Below are 17,572 nucleotides of genomic sequence, written 5' to 3'. Positions count from 1 at the left end.
TCCAAAAAAAACATAAAAAGTCCCAAAAAAATTGCTAAGTTTTGAAAACCTAGAAATAGACACTACTTGAGATCTGTACACCTATGTCTATCAGTCTTTCTTTATGCTCATCCATCTCATTCTCACGTTGCCTCACCTAGCTTGGAATTGACTCTCATGTCTAGGTCTAGGGGGCACAAACTATTTAGCTTATTACAGTTTTCTTGTGCATAGGTTTTTCTTTGACAACTAGATCACACAGTGTTTTTCAGCACTCCCCTTGACATCGAGTGTTTCCCAACACTTTTTGTATACCTTATCTATTGTCTAGGAACCTAGGATATTTCTCACTATTTGATTCAAGTCCTAATAAGATGGTCATGTGACTTACACATATGCACTTGGACATTAAACTTTTTGAGACTTGATTGACTTTATTTTCTTTGTGTGTTATCTATGCGATTTATCTGCTAAGTGTTCCCTCCCTAATAGTCTCTCAAGGATGTCATGGACTAGAAGACTGGGGACATGGGGCATGTTTTACTTATTTTTTCCTTGTAGGTATACTTTGTTAATCTAAAGTTTTGTGAGCATTTATGCTTGTCCTACTTGACATTTTGGGTCTATAATGTACCATCCTTGTCTATTTTTCTAAGATTGTACTCAGGGGTTATCCTTGCACTTATGCCTTGATACATGTGTAATCTTGCTATATTAAATTTAGGGGACCTAATTGCATTAGTTATCTTGACCTATATGTCTTTGATGCTTAGGTTGGGTTCCTACATTTAATTCGATATAGATCATATTCATATCCTCATAGTTACACTAGTGATAATTGTATGATCTTTTGATGTCCCTAAATAATGCTCAATGATAAAAATTAGAGTCTAAATATGTGTCCCTTGAAAACACACCTTTTAGCATATTAGTTTTCATTTTAGGGTTCATTTTAGTTTAGCTTTTGCATCTTGCATGTTGAGAGAGCTCTCTCTTCATCTTTCACAGATACATCAGCTAAGTGCATTCACCTTCTCTTGCTTCCTCCTTATCATGTGTTTCAATTCTCATTAGTCATGCTTCTATTGCTATTTTATTTTAGCTTTGCACCTTGCATGTTGAGAGAGCTCACTCTTCATCTTTCATAGACAAGTTAGTTAATTGCACTCACCTTCTCTTGCTTCCCCTTTATCATTTTTTATTGGTCATATCATCTTAATGCTTCTATTCCTACCATCACAAGGGGTTAATCTCATCATCATATCTAATATATCTAAGTTCTAAATTTAAAATCATGAGTCTACATCATAAACATGAGAGCTAAAACATCTATGAGAGAGATACATCCATAAGAATAGGAATGTAAACATGAGCATATATAAACATGAGTGTACATAGAAACATCATATGGAAACATAAAGACAAATTTTGAAATACACATAAAACATCCATAACATGAGAAAAGAGATAGGTACACAATGTCATAAGCTAAATCCAGGATCTCATATATATAATGATCAATCAAGTACAATATGGGATCCAAAATCTAGATAGCTTTCTCAAAATATACATCAAGTGCCACAAAGGCATCAAACACCTAGACCTAATCTTGGACCTATGACTAAATACCTCCCTCATGTATGTAAGGAGGCTATGATGGTGGTGCATGTGTCTTGTTTGATGGTTGTATCTCCCACTCTAATATCCCAACTCTGTTAGAGTAGTCTGGTAACCCTTGTCCTAGAGGCACTACACCTATATAAGTTGTATAGTTATAGGTGGACCTCATACAATGTCTCTCAAACTCTCATCTAGATGCATCTCACCCTTGCCTTATCCCCTCACTCTATGCCTACTCATTTATGAGTTGTTAATCCCAGACTGCTATGGCAATCCACTATTCTCTTAGATCATCCTCTCCTCTCATTGGGGTAGGTGGTGCCTGCCTCTTCTCCCATCTTGGTTGTTGTCTCTCCAATCAAGGTCATCATACTAGTCTCTCCTATATCTCCTCCTCCTCCTCCTCCATCTCCACCTCCATCTTTACATGACTCCTTAAGTGTGTCTAGATACCAAATGTATGCCTAGAACTATTCGTATGCTCTCTCCCTCTCCCTCCTCTCCCTCTACTCCCTACACCTCCACCATCTACTTCCTCATCACCCCCATCATCTCTTCCCACTCCCACATCCTCTAACTATGCATTATAAATCATGAATCATAGTGATGGATTCCTCCTCATGCTTTGATAATAATTAGGTGTCATTCCTCCTATAGCATAGTCAAGCATAGGTAGCCACCCCAAATCCTCCTCTCCTTAGACCTGAGCATAGGTGTTGGTCTTTATAGGGGACCTTTGTTGTTGTCCAAACTACTACCATACTCATGTAATGAAAAAATGCTCCATAATGCCTACATGATAGCCTACCAATGATTGACTCCTAAACATATAGCCTAGCTCATCCAATACCTCTTGCCACTCCTCACACCCACTATAGGGTTGCCACTAAAAAGCTAACAACTCATCAAAAAATCATTGATATTATGTCGCATCTTTGTTGTGTGATTGAGAGACAAAGTTGCAAAGGCTGTAGATGAAAGGGTAAGACCTCTACCAAGGGTGTACTCGAGGCTGAATGACTACAACGTGGTCTCAAGCCCTGACCTATGCCAATGTTGCACCACATGCCAATGTCTTCCCCTCTTGCTAGAAAATCTCATGCAAGTCTTGATACATATTAGCTATTATAGTTGATCCCCATGCCATCCATCATGGCCCCATCCACATGTGAATCCCATATGGATTCTATCTATGACCAGTGCTTGTGTGACCAAGGAACACATGATGCATATAACTAGGTATTTATCCATGTACTCCACTATCAACCTCTCCCATGTCAGATGTATATTAAGGATGGTCACATCCTTGAATAATGCCTAAAGTGATACCCTACCCTCTTTTGGGGCCTGGTCATAATACACCTATAATCACACGATGATACGAAGAAAACATAGACATACTTGTTACACTTATCAAGTCCTTGTGACAAGGTACTCATAGGGTGTGATAAATATCCTCAAGTTTGGTAGTGACCTCTCCACTAGCAAGATGGAAGGTGTTATGCTCATTGTGCCACCTATTTTCTACTGTAGTAAGAAGGCCATGATTTTCTTGGATATGGGATAAATGCAACAACCACTCAAAACCCATGGTCCTCAATGTCCTCCTCTAATCCTCATCAAGATGATGCAGTGATCTCAATCCCACTACCTCAGGGGCTTTGACATGTAACATTGAAAACACCATCTACAAACAAGAGCTTATATGTTAGTACACATCAGAAACAAAAACCAAAGCATGGCTCAACACATCTGTACTCTGATATCCAAGTGTGAAAACTGATATTCAAATGAGAAATGACAAAAACATGGCTCAAAAATGCAAAATTGGATGACTATGTATCGTGCGATACTTTCCATGGTATCATATAACTATTTTTTGGGTCTTGTATGATACTTGGTTCAATGCTCATGCGATACTTTTCAAGAACTAGAAATATCATACGATAGTTCATAAATCTACCATGTGATATTTTATAAATTATCGCATGAGATTCTATGGAAATCCTTTAAAACCCTATGAAAATGGCTAAAATGCTTAACAAAATAACCTAAAAGGCTCAAAAAATTGAAAACTTATAGGGGCACCATAATGTGGAGGCCAGTTATGCAACTGGCTTTGCTCAAAATAGTGTGATGTGGTTAGAACAACTCCCTTACCATAATCTCTCTCTCAAAAGGCTCAAAACTCTCAAAATCAAAGGAAGGCAAATGAATTTAAAATGACCCCTTTTATACCTTTTGACCTCATTTGGACCCAATTTTCAAACTCCTTGGAACTGCTGAAAAAATGCACCCCTAGTTAATTTCAATGTCTTGGATCCATTTTCAAGATCAAAATAGAAATCTGAGTTTATCTTGATGGTCAAAATCACATTTTAAAACTTCTTCATTATTATATGCAGTTGGCTGACCCTTTGAGGCCTAATCTTTGAATCTCATTGGGGCAACATCATTTCTTCCTTTCTTCATTATTTATACTCTCTCGTACACTTCTTTCTCATTTCATATTTCTTTTATACCATCTTTTGCCTTGATTTGACATAGTTCTAATGCTTTATTTTCCTTGGTCAAAATTAGTCAAACTAGGGCATACTGTCATTTCTTTGTGGTCATTCTTGGATTTTAATTACTTATATTTTATCATGGACCTTTATTTATCTTGATTTGATCATGATTTTTTCATTCTTGTATCCCCTCTACTTCATTTTGATTTTGATCTCGAGGGGCAGGAATATTCTATCACCATTAAAATTTGCTTTCTATAGCTATCTATTTCTCAAGAGCATATGTTTGATCTTTCCATTGGCTCTTGATCTATTTTATTTTTTCAACATATTAGCCCTCATCCTAAGTTTTGATTCTCTCTCTCTCCCCCTCCCTCCTAGTGTTTAGTATTTTTCCTACTAAGATGTGCATTCAAGGTTTTTTATCTCACTTTGCACTTCATTCTTTGGAGTCAGATCTATTTTTCTATTATTGCCTACTTGGCTTCTTCATTCTTTGATGTAAGGTGTTCCTAGATCAATCACACATTAGTCAAAGAGGGGTAAATGTAATCACCCAAAAATGGTCACCTAGACTATTAGCCCCCTTCTTAGCATTTTTGCTAAATTATTAAATCATTTATCTAGATCAAATCTTTAAAAATTTATTTATTTGATTTTATCTAATAGTCTAACCACTATATCCTAAGATAATATTTAAGTAAAAGGAACATGCCCCCCTTTAATTAAATAAAAGAACCCTTTTTAATATCTTATCCTAAGTTGCATACATAAAGTCATTTTTCCATTTTAAAAATAAAATAAAAGACTTTTTGTCTCACATGGAGATACAAAAGTCAACTCTTTTTGATTGGTGGAAATGATATTGCACATGAATCACGAAAAATTCAACTCCCCACTCTTGATTAGATCTTCTTGTCTCATGATCTCCACTATTTGTACTTCTTTAAAATGGAGAGCTCACTCCTCATATAAAGATCTATCTTCTTTGCATCAGTGTTATGCTATGGATTTTTCTATAGGTACTCTTGGAGCTCTTGGAGATCTTGTGGCTTCACATTGATTCTTGGATAGAATATTAGTTTAATATCATGTTGCATTAGCCTATTTTATTTTATGCAATAGAGTAACACATTTAGCTTAATTAGGATATTTGTAACACTTTCATATTGTTAGTTTAGTTTGCATTCTTTGCACTTCACAATAGCTTAGCTACATTTTGCATATCATTTCATGGTATTTATTAGATACTAGCACTCGTGCTCTTGTCTTCAAATCTCACATTTCATGGTGTACTTGCAAGGGGTTACATTTCTTAGGTTGATCTAAGAGCCTTCTTATTATCATTTTTATTCCTTTTCAATACATAACTAGGTAGCTCTAGGTTGACATTTGGGACTTTCAATCCATGAGATCTCTCAAATATAAGGACTTAGAGAAGTGCACATTTATGTGTGTACAATATCAATTTTCATTAGGGCTCTCTAGTTTTCTCTTACAATAACCTTAGTTGATAGGGATTTTTTATAGGATCTTTTGGTGGACTGCTAAGATTCCTATACCTATGATACTCATCCTTCTACTCATATTCATTGGTAGACAGAGTGTGTGTTGTCCTCAATAATAATTCCATAAAATATATCCAATAAGTCATATATCTCTTATACTACTCCTACCATTATTCAACATAAAATAAAATTTATTTCACTTTTGATTTTATGGGACCAAGTTGAAACATCTATAAGATTGGCCAGTGCCAAAAGTAGGGAAATTTAGTCAAATAGAGAGCATTCCTCATTATAACATCTCAAACATGGCTTGAATATTTACAATTATCTTAGTCATTTTTTTTAAATCATTCTATTGAAACTCTATTTTTATTATGATATTAGAGCTATTTTATTGTTTTAAAAAAAAATAGTGAGTGCTTAAGAAGATTCTTTTTGTGTTGCTAGAGTAAGTTAGAGAATAATCTATCAAGGATATGAGGCTTGAAGAAGAATCGCTAATTTCCTAGACATGTATGAACACTTCACACAACTGCAAGCTTAAAGGACTACCTTCAAAAATTATCAAGGGGTTGTGACTAATTCATAATGAGTTACCTTTTTTTGTTCCATCCTCATGATTCGTCCACCTTAACTACAATTTAAACTTGTGAAACCATGACATACCACCATACTAGTGTGTTTACCCATCAAATACATGTCACATGTAATATGCTCTATTCTCCACATGTTAAAATTAGGCCCCACATAATAATTTGTGAGGCCACCATAAGGCATCATCATAATATTTCACTCTTCCTCTTAGGCTCACAACTGAAAACTATCTACCCCAGTAATCATTGCAAAGGTACAAGACATTATCATAGTCATCACAACCATCAATAAAAAGGAGAGTGTTGGTAATTTTAGATCCAATGAAAGAAATAAAATAGCTTTAACATCTACAAGGCTAAAGATAATTGGAGATATTCTTAGTGTTTTAGAGATGAATAAAAATTAGAGAGATTTTGTGTGTTTTGGTGACTGCAAGTTATAACTTTGGGTGTTTTGGAGATGAATAAAAATTAAAGAGATTGTTTGGGTAATAAGAATCAAAGATATTATTATTCCATAATATTCATAGAAATTGACTCTTTCAAAATCAATCTTCTTAATAAAAAATAAAAGAACAAAGAGTGCAAGTCTTCTAATGCCCATTGTATAGGCAACCATGAACAATATTTCATAAAATGTTAAACAATATAATATCATTAATAGTTGTAGATGAATAGTTTCAATTAATCAATATATTGGTGACTTATAATCAATGTTAGAATATTTAGAATAACTAAGGGGGGGTCTAATTAGTTATCATCGGGTCCAGATGTACAAATCAAACACTTCAAGCTTCAAAAAAATTAACCCAATAACTCAATGATTAAAATTGTTCACTATAATCCAACTTATTCAATCCATTATATCTCTATGCTCTCTATGTGTTGACTTGTGAAAACTTTTAATAGTCAACAATAAACTTAAACTTAAAAATAGTAAGTAGCATAACAACATAACAAACATCCACAAAATTTTTGACACCAAGATTTAATGTGGAAACCCAATTTGGGAAAAACCACTAGTAACATGCTATCACTTTTTTACTCTTTTGAAGTGAGCTCTGTTAGGAGCCAACCTTACTAAAGGTTACAAAACATGCTATTAGGTGTGACCTTGTTAAAGGATTTAATCACCCTATGGTCTTGTTAGAGGACTTAAGAACATTCCATTAGAATTTCACCTTGATTAAAGGATTTACAAATGATTGTTAGGTCAACCTTATCAAAAGGATTTTTATAATTGCCACAATGGTGGGAAAGTAACAATGAAATGGCTTTTCCACCAGCTGGAGGAGGTCAAATAATAGGTGAGACATATTGAGGCAACAAGGAATGGGATGGATGCTAACAGGAGGACAAATTTGGCTGACAGGCTTAGTCTGGTGGAAAGAAGGATACACAACCTGGAGAAATACAATCACAACCTTGAGAATCATATGTTCTCTTTGTTAATATCCATTAACAACAACATCATCTCTCTTACAGGCTGGATCAAAGATAGAGAAATGTAGGATGATGAGGAAGGAAAAGATAGGGAAGAAGCCAGAACAGAGGATGACTCTGCAAAGGACAACACTATTCTTGATTAGGACTAGGGGAACCAAAGGGCACAACAACTAGAAGCAGAGGAGAATCAACTGGCCTTTGAGGCTGCTTAGGTTATGCAAGAGCTGGAGTGAAAGAATGAGGAATAATTCTCGCCTATTCTTTTGTTTTTCTATGTCTTTTGGCTTTTGTTCTGGCTTTAGGCCATGGTAATACTTGTCTTTTTTCCTGGTCTTTTCTCAAAACTATACTTTTTGGCTGGGCTTTATGCTTATTATCAGCCTTTGAACTTATACTTTTTTGGCTGGGCTTTCACACTTATTATAAGCCTTATATGTTTTAACTATTGGGTTTTAGGATCCCTGTAAAACCTTTTTATCTAATCAAAAATAATGAAAATTTGATTTGATAACATACAACTCACTCTGTAAATTCATATCTATTGTCTGCTCAACTCTATCTCATTCACTAGACTCCATCATTCTCATCATCACAGATCTTCTTGATAACTCTTCAAGCAATCCTTCACATCACAAAATTTTCACTTCTCGTTGGAAGTCTCTCCACCACTTCTCTTCGCAAGATTCTAGTCCAAAAACCCTCTAAAACATATCAGATACCTCCTTAAATAGGTATCTTTGATATTTTTCCACTTAATCACAATCATAGATTTTAGGGTTTACAATCAAATCCAAAACATTCAATGAATATGTCCACCTTCTTGTTTGTGGTCTCTTCTCAACACTTTTAAAAACATCTTCTCAAATTTTAGCCTTTGATCACTCAACTAATCCTTTCCTTGCATTAAGTAATACAACTCATTAATCCTTATCATCAACATATTTATCTTATTCCAAGATTTCAACTATGTCAGCCACAAATTTTGATTCTCTCACAAACTACTCTTTTTCTATCACTCGATCATCACTGTCTATCTACTCGATCTTCATTAGATCACTCAGCCAATACTAAATTATCACACTCAATCATCACTATATAACTCTGTTAATACTATCACTTGACAATCTCTATCACTTGAGTAACAAAGATACTTGAAGAACATTGTTATGCTCAACATCACTTAATTTCCTTAATTTTTTGCTTTATCTCCTTCAGTGATTGTGTAACACTATTATTTGATCAAGCTTGTCATTATGACTTGTTTCAACTCTTAACTTTATCCAACTTTCACCTTCACTTAATATATTAATTAAACAATAAATAATATTTTCAATTACTAATTTATCAAGTGCCCATTGTAATTCCATCTCAACTCAATATTTCACTAGATTATCTCATGATCTCTTCTTTTCAAATCCTCTTCATCAATCAATATATATATGGCACTCTACACATTAGTGAATGTCTCTCCATTAGGTTTGGCACTTGTCTTACCAATAGATTTGACATTGATGACAATATAACAAGTGTTCCACTTTATCTCTCAATGATTATAGCTCCAAAAATCTCTATCTTTGAAATTGATGACAACAAACACCATCAAGTTACCATTCAATCTAGAAATAATACAACACCTTAAGTGTTCAACATCATTTCTTCCTCTGTGTTCAACATCATTTCTCTTCAATTATATCCTTAGTTTCATTTTGATTCTCATCAAGTCAACTTTAGTGATAATAATAGTTTTCAATATTCTTTATGTGATATGATCTTTCATCTTCATCTTCATATATGTCTACATTCTTCATCACCTTCACAATATTCATATCCTTCTATGGTAACTACCCACAGTCTTCATTATCTCCCTCTTTGAAAACAATGCCAAATACATCTTAATCACCATAACAACATTAGGTACACTGTCATACACCTTTTCCATGTAGATATCATCAGTATTGCTTGTAGATTTTCTCCCTCTATCGTAAGGTTCATCTTCAAGATCATCTCTTTCAAATTATTTCTCAAGTTTAGGTAGACCCTAAAGTGTGATCTTTTGCATCAATGTGTATTATATTTTGATAATAATATTTGATACAATGACATATTTCCTCTTAGTTAGAAAAAGAGAGGGGAATGATCCCTAACTTGTCTCTCAAGTACTCATGTGCTTCCTTAGGTAATGCCTTAGAAAATATGTCAGTTATCTATTCCTTTGTGTTCACATGTTCAAGCCTCACTTATTTATCTTGGAGCAACTATCTCAAGTAATGACATTTGATCTCAATATGTTTTGTCTTAGTATGCATCATAGGATTCTTTAAAATATTCATAAAACTTTTATTATCACAAAAAATTACTATAGGATCACTAATCTCTTCCTTCATACCTTTTATTAATCAATATATTAATGACTTATAATAAATGTTAGAATATTTGGAACAACTAAGGTGGGGGGTGTTTAATTACTTATCCTTAAGTACATATGTACAAATCAAACACTTCAAACTTAAACAAAATTAACCCAATAACTGACTAATTAAAATTATTAACTATAATCCAACTTACTCAATCCATTATCACTCTCTAATCTATATGTTTTCACTTGCAAAAACTTATGATAGTCAACAATAAACTTAATCTTAAAAATAATAAGTAGCATAATCACATAACAAATATCCACACAATGTTTGACACCAAGATTTAATGTGGAAACCCAATTTGGGAAAAATTATTGTTGTGGTTTCACAATGCACGCCCCATTTCTTCTAGAAAAAAGGACCCTCTAGTATAATTTTTTACTTTCCAAACCCTAGTCTAAGGTCTAAGTCTTTTTTAGGGCTTCCTATGTTTTTGAGTCTAGCTTGGCCCTCTGCTTGAAAAACCTAATTGTCTGAAACTGAGGATTTTAAGTGTAAAACTGATTTAAAAAAGGCAAGGTGTGCACATGTGCACCCCACAAGGTGCACTCATGTGCTAAGTGACTTAGTGCGGGAACACTTCCTTTTGTGCATAGGTGTGCACCCCTAAAGAGTGCGCACTTACCTTTTCTCATAAAATCTAATAAAACTAAAAGCATTCACCTAAGTGAAAGGTGCACATGTGCATACCTATTCAAGGTGCATATATGCACACCTTTCAAGAACTTAAAACTAACTATTTTGCATACTTAGGTTAGGCACATGTGCACCTTACAAGGTGTGCAAGTGTGTACCCTATTTCAAATACATAAGAACACTTTGCATAAAGTTAAGGGTGTGCACATGTGCACCCTTAGTTTTTAGTTTGCTTAGCTAGTTAAGTGCACCTAGCACACCCTCCAGGTGTGTGAGGTGTGCTAAGAACTGCATATCATAGGCTAAATGAGGTTTTTGAGTGTTTTGCAATGTTTTTGTGTTCTCAGTCTGATTTTTTTATAACTAGGGTTTATTTAGGGTTTTATTTTTCAACTCTGTGGACTAATTTTTTCTTCTTTGTATAGATAAAAAGGAATCCATAACTTGTCAGGATCATAACTTTTGACCTAAAGCTTTTAATTCAAAACTATTTACATTGTTAGAAAGAACTAAAATTCTAATTTTAGTCCCTAGAACAACAAGCCTTTGGCTACCCAGTTTTAGGGACCAACAAAGGTTTCAACTTGAAATTTTGAGTAGAAGACCTCCAAAAAAGCCAATTAAAAAGACCTAGAAAAACTTGTAAAAAAAGTATGAAAAGGTTTCAGAAATTTGATCATTTTGGATAATCTAAATCACTTGGTCTCTGACCGAGAAGGATTGAATAGTCAAAGAGAAGAAAGAATCACGAAATTTACAATAAAGATCAAAGATACAGAGGTTGGATACATGAACCATAATAGGTTCTTCATCTTATGCAACTATTAATGACAAGATTCAACATAGGTGCCTTAGGATTTTAGAAGTAGAAGGTGTTTAGGTCTATGAATTTTTTTGGTTATAAAGAGGGTATAAATCATCAAAAGGATAAAATTAAGTACACAAAAGTGATCTAAAACCCCATTTGAGCAAAACCCAAAAACTATTTTCAAAACTAAAAATTTTGATTTTTTGGTGAATTAAGCACCTTGCACAAATTTCTCCCAAGATGCATAGGTGTGCAAGGTATGCAAGGTGTGCTTCTCCCAAGGTGTGTTTCTTCATAGGTATGCCAACAGTTAACTACCAGTTCCAAATTTAGAGCTTTCCATACACCAAAAATGTATTTTGACAATAGTTTAGCTCCTACACACATCTAGAGAAGGTTGAGCTTTTATTTTTGGCATCTCCAAAGACTCCTACATCATCTGATAGTTTTCTTCTTCTTATTTTCTCATTCTTTCTTTGTTTTAAGACATGTAAAGGCTCATGCACCCATTAAATGATATAACCAAGGGTGGAGTCCTACTTAGCACTATTTAGAGAGTTAGTTCTTATATATTTAGATTTGTTTTATTAGTTTAGAAGCATATGTTTGCATAGAGAGATCTCTGACTCTCAACACAAATCGAGGAGAGAATTTCTTATAAATTCAAGAATGTAATATGCATTCTAGGCCACCATTATTTTGATGCAATAATATATGCTATTGGTGCTCTCATTCAGAGTGTAGTTCTTCTTGTGTGAATGTGTTATATTTTGTGAATGTATGTTCATGGAATGTAATGGAGACAATAGTTTTATTGTATTATTTTTATTGAGTGATCTTTTAAGTCTAGTGTTTGCTATGATTTTACAAATTCTTTTGATGTACTTAGTTGGAGAAGAGATCATCCTATTGTTCCCACATAGCTTTTTGTCTCACATGAGCACACTTTACATGGCCTTGCAATTCTATGAAAAGTGAAACATCTTATGGTTACTGATTTCCCATTGACAATTGTATTAGTGGAATTAAGGAAGTATTGCTCCTATTTTCATTGGTTACCTACTGATCTTTTCAAAGGCTTTGCTCGTAGTGTGTTGTTTCTGTGGCTTATGTCAGTTAGGAATTTACTTTTCAAGTCATTTTCTTAAACTTCTTGTTACCTTATCTTTTTTATTTTCTTTTACAAACCCCAGTAATTCATATAGTTACATTGTTAGATTGAATTCATTTTTAAAAAATAGAACATACCAAAAACATATCTCTTTTGTGGTTAATTTTGAAATAGCAAGTAGATTGGTCATCTTATCTAAAATTGGTTCTAACTAGAAAAGGCCTCTTTGTGAACAAACACATTTTTCTTCATCTGAGTGGATTCCAGTAGGTCACAAGATCACTTGGAACCTTGGAGTTGATCCTAGATTAGCTTTTCAAGAGAGGAGTTTGAAAGGATTCGTATCATTAAGAATCGTGCAAAATAACAACTCAACAACTACCAGTAACATGCTACCACTTTTTCACTCCTCTAAAGTAAGCTCTATTAGGATCCAACCCTGTTAAAGGTTACATGAAACACTATTAGGTGTGACCCTATTAAAGGATTTAATCACCCTATTAGGAGCAACCTTGTTAGAGGACTTAAGAACATTCCATTAGAATTTTATGTTGATTAAAAGATTTACAAATGACTATTAGGGAAACCTTATTACAAGCATTTTTCCAACTGCCATAATGGTTAGAAACTAATGGTAAAAATTTGATTTGATAACATACAACTCACTCTATAAATGCAGTTCTATGTTCTGCTCAACTCTAATCCATTGACTATACTCCATCATTCTCATCATCTTAGATGTTCTTGGAAACTCTTCAAGCAATCCTTTACCTCACAAAATTTTCACTTATCCTTGAAAGTTTGTCCACCACTTGTCTTCAAAATTTTCGAGTCCAACAACTTTCTAAAATATATCAGATACCTCCTTAAATAGGTAGCTTTGATTTTTTGTTACTTGATCAAATCAAAAATATTCGATGAATCTATCCATCTTCTTTTTTTTCTTCTCTTCTCAACACTTCTAGAAACATATTCTCAAATATTAGCCTTTGATCTCTCAACTAGTTCTTTCCTTGCATTAAATAATACAACTCATCAATCCTTATCATCAACACATTTTTCTTATTCGAAGATTTCAACTATGTCAACCACAAATCTTGATTTTCTCACAAATTGTTCTTCTTTTGTCACTTGATCATCAATATTTCTTTCTACTCGGTCTTCACTAGATATTCAGTCAATACTCAATTATCTTGCTCGATCATCACTATATAACTTAATCAATACTATCACTTGACAATCTCTATCACTCAGCCAATGTAGATAATCAACCAATATTATTCTACTAGGAAATGCTTAAGTTCCTTAATATTTTTCTTTAACTCCTTCAGTGACTGTGCAATATTATTACTTAGTCAAGCTTATCATTATGACTTTTTTCAACTCTTAGCTTTATCCAACTTTCACCTTTACCTAATGTATTGATTAAAAAATAAATTATCTTTTCAAGTACCAACTTATCAAGTGCCCATTGTAATTCCATCTAACTTACACTCCAATAATCTCTCTCTTTGGTATTGATGGAAACACCCTCAAGTTAACATGAAATCCAAAAATAACACAACATCTTTAAGTGTTCAATGTCATCTCTCCCTCTATGTTTAATTGGGAGATCTTGAGTTATATCTTTAGTTTCATTTTGATTCTCATCCAGTCAACTTTAGTGATAACAATATTCTTCAACATTCTTTATATCATATGGTCTACCATCTTTGCCTTTGTCTATGTTTATAGATTTCATCAACTTCATGGTCTCCATCTCCTTCTATGGTAACTACCCACAGTCTTCATTATCTCCCTCTTTGAAAATAATTCCAAAGACATCTTAGTCACCATAACAACATCAGGTATATTTTCATACATCTTTTCCATGTAGATATCATTAGTCTTGCTTGTATATTTTCTCCCCCTATCACCAGGTTCATCTTCAAGACCATCTGTTCACATTATTTCAAAACTTTAGGAAGATCCTAAAGTGTCATCTTTTGCATCAATGTGTACAATATTATGATAATAATATTTGATGCAATGCCACATTTCCTCTTAGTTATACACAAAGAGGGGAATAACCCCTAGCTTGTCTCTCAAGTACTCATGTTCTTTCATAGGTAAATCCTTAGTAAATATGTCAGCTATCTATTCCTTTTCTTTAACATATTCAAGACTCAATTCTTTGCCTTGAACCAACTCTCTCAAATAATGATAATTTATCTCAATATGTTTTTTCTTAGTATGCATCACAGGATCCTTTAAAAATTTTATATCACTTGTATTATCACAATAGATTACTACAAGATCAATAATCTCTTTCTCCATACCTTTCAACAATTGCTTGATCCAAACAATGTTAGAACAATTTACTATTGTAACAATGTGCTCAACTTTAGTTGTGGATTAAGAAATACAGTTATGCTTCTTTCTTGTCTAAGAAATCAATCTCTTTCCAAGAAATAAAGCACCTCCACAAGCAATTTTTTTGTCATCAACATTTCCAACCCAATCTGTATCAATATAAATTTTCAGTTAAAATTTATCTTTCTTCTTATACTATAGGCCATGTACTTCTATTCCTTTTAGATATCTCAATATCCTTTTCATAGTCATCATGTGATTCTTTTTAAGATTAACAAAAAATCTTGCAACTATTCCAACTACTAATGCAATGGTAGGTCTGCTATGAACTACATACTAGAATTTTCCAATCATTGACATGTACAGTGTTAGGATTAAACTCAGATAGAAATAAAAGTTACATGCAAATATAACCAATACCATAAAATAATAGATCACACATAAGAGAACACAAGACACCAATATTTAACGTGATTCACCCAATCCCTGGGCTATGTCCACCAATAGCAAGTCCAATATTATATATTGTTATCTAATGATTACAACCTAATTATAATTTGTAATCCCTTATAGCTTAATACCACTGCAAGAACCAATTTTTGCATCACACATTATGAAAAGTATTTTTATAAAATCTTTTTGTCACTTACAAAATTAGGGCTAGAATAATAGAAAAATAGTAGCCAATTCCTTTCACAATATAAGGTCATTTTTTGCTTCGAGGGCTCTACCCCCAAAAACCTTCATAAGGACATTGCCCCTTGACCCCACCCTATACTACAATATGGAGCGCACCTGGGGTGCTACCCCAAGACCTCGCAGGGGTGTTACCCCTTGACACCATCTTGAGGGCACTACCCTTGAACCCCTGTAGAAATAATATGGGGAGAAAACCACACCAAATAGACTTCTAAGTCTAATTAGGCTCCACATCACAACATACAATGTTTGATCTAATTTTTTAGAATCATCATTATTTGGAAGTTTATGTCTAATAGCCATAGGAGTTCCAATTGGTCTTGAGTCTTCTATACAAAACATTTTTAGTATCTCCCTTCTATATTTTAATTGTGTAACATAGATAACTTTCTTCATATGATATACTTGTAGGCCAACAAATAATTTGATCTCTCAAAACATAGACATTTCAAACTCTTTCTTCATTTCATCAAAAAATGATTTATACAGCTATTCTTTTCCTCCAAATATGATATCATCCACACAAAAATTAGATAACAATATCTTGCTCCCAAATTCATTTTTTAAGTACAAATAGTTGTTGTCATTTATTTTTGCAAAACCAATTTTCACCAAGTATGCATGCAATTTGTAGTGCCTACCCTCGTTCACATCTTTCTGGACACATTGTTGCTATTTTTATCAGACTATGTTAGACTAGTTTTATGTTGATGGATTAGTAGTATTGTTTTGAGACTATCAGACATTATGTTATGGATTCAGTTGATATATGATAAGATTATTTAGATTCTACATTTCATGTATGCATGATGATCATGAAATTGCTTTCAGTTATTGATGATTAGTTAGACGGTTTATTATCCCATGTGTTTTATTATGGATACTTACCCCATACTTGCATGTGTATGGTGTGCGTGTTTGTTCTTATTGTATGACATTTCTGATGTGGTTAAGGAAGGGAGTCGTAGTCACCTGCTAGTCGGGATCTACACGATGCACCACTTCTTGCCATTGCCTGTTTAGCTTAGTATTATATATATTGTATGTACATGCATGGTTTTTATGCAAGTTGCAAGTACCGGGTATCGACTTCCTTGAATTGCCAGGATGAGCATACCCTATTACACTATCTCAATGATAAGAGAAGGGAGATAAATTCTCAAGTCCAAATTCCAAACCCTCAAAACCATTGTCCTAGAGAGATAGGACAAGTATTTGGATATTTTAACCACTGAATGTGTCAGATGACATAATTCGTGATTTTTAACCCTTTAGACTGATTTTGTGTGCATTGTTCTATGATGGGTTTTTATATTTTATCTTGGAGGTCTATGGTGAATTTTCTATTAATTAAGTCTTAATAAATAGATTTAATTAATAAATTAATTATTTGGAAAAAATTAATATAATATGATGATCTTTGATATTTTGACTATAATTAATTAAATGAGAATTAATTGAGAAAAATAATTAAATAAAAGAAATTAGAAATTAAAATTAATAATAATAATAAAGTAATAAATAAATAATAATAATAAAATTTATAAAAATTAAAATAAAAGTTATAAGCTTGCCTAGGAGTAAATGCACCTTTTGATTACACATATGTCAACAACATTGGAGTTAGTGCACCAATTAAGCACATGGTGTCTACAACCTTATGACTCATCTAGAAGGTTGGAATAGACTCATGTCTAGTTGTCAACACCTTCTAGTTGTTTCTAGAGACATTCTAGGTGCTTCCTAAGAATTCTTTATATTCAGGCATTCCTAGAGGCTTAGAGAGAGCATTTGTAGAGCATTTTTGGAGGACTCGAGAACATGGGAGAAGGAAGGTGCTTGCTCTGCAGTTTCAGAGGAGAACTGAATTAGCATCAGAATCTGAGTAGACTCTTG

The sequence above is a fragment of the Cupressus sempervirens genome, chromosome 8, assembly GCF_028749045.1.
Source record: "Cupressus sempervirens isolate cs-2001-9-10 chromosome 8, ASM2874904v1, whole genome shotgun sequence".
In the NCBI taxonomy this organism is placed as follows: Eukaryota; Viridiplantae; Streptophyta; class Pinopsida; order Cupressales; family Cupressaceae; genus Cupressus; species Cupressus sempervirens.
Note: the sequence above shows the minus strand (reverse complement) of the source record.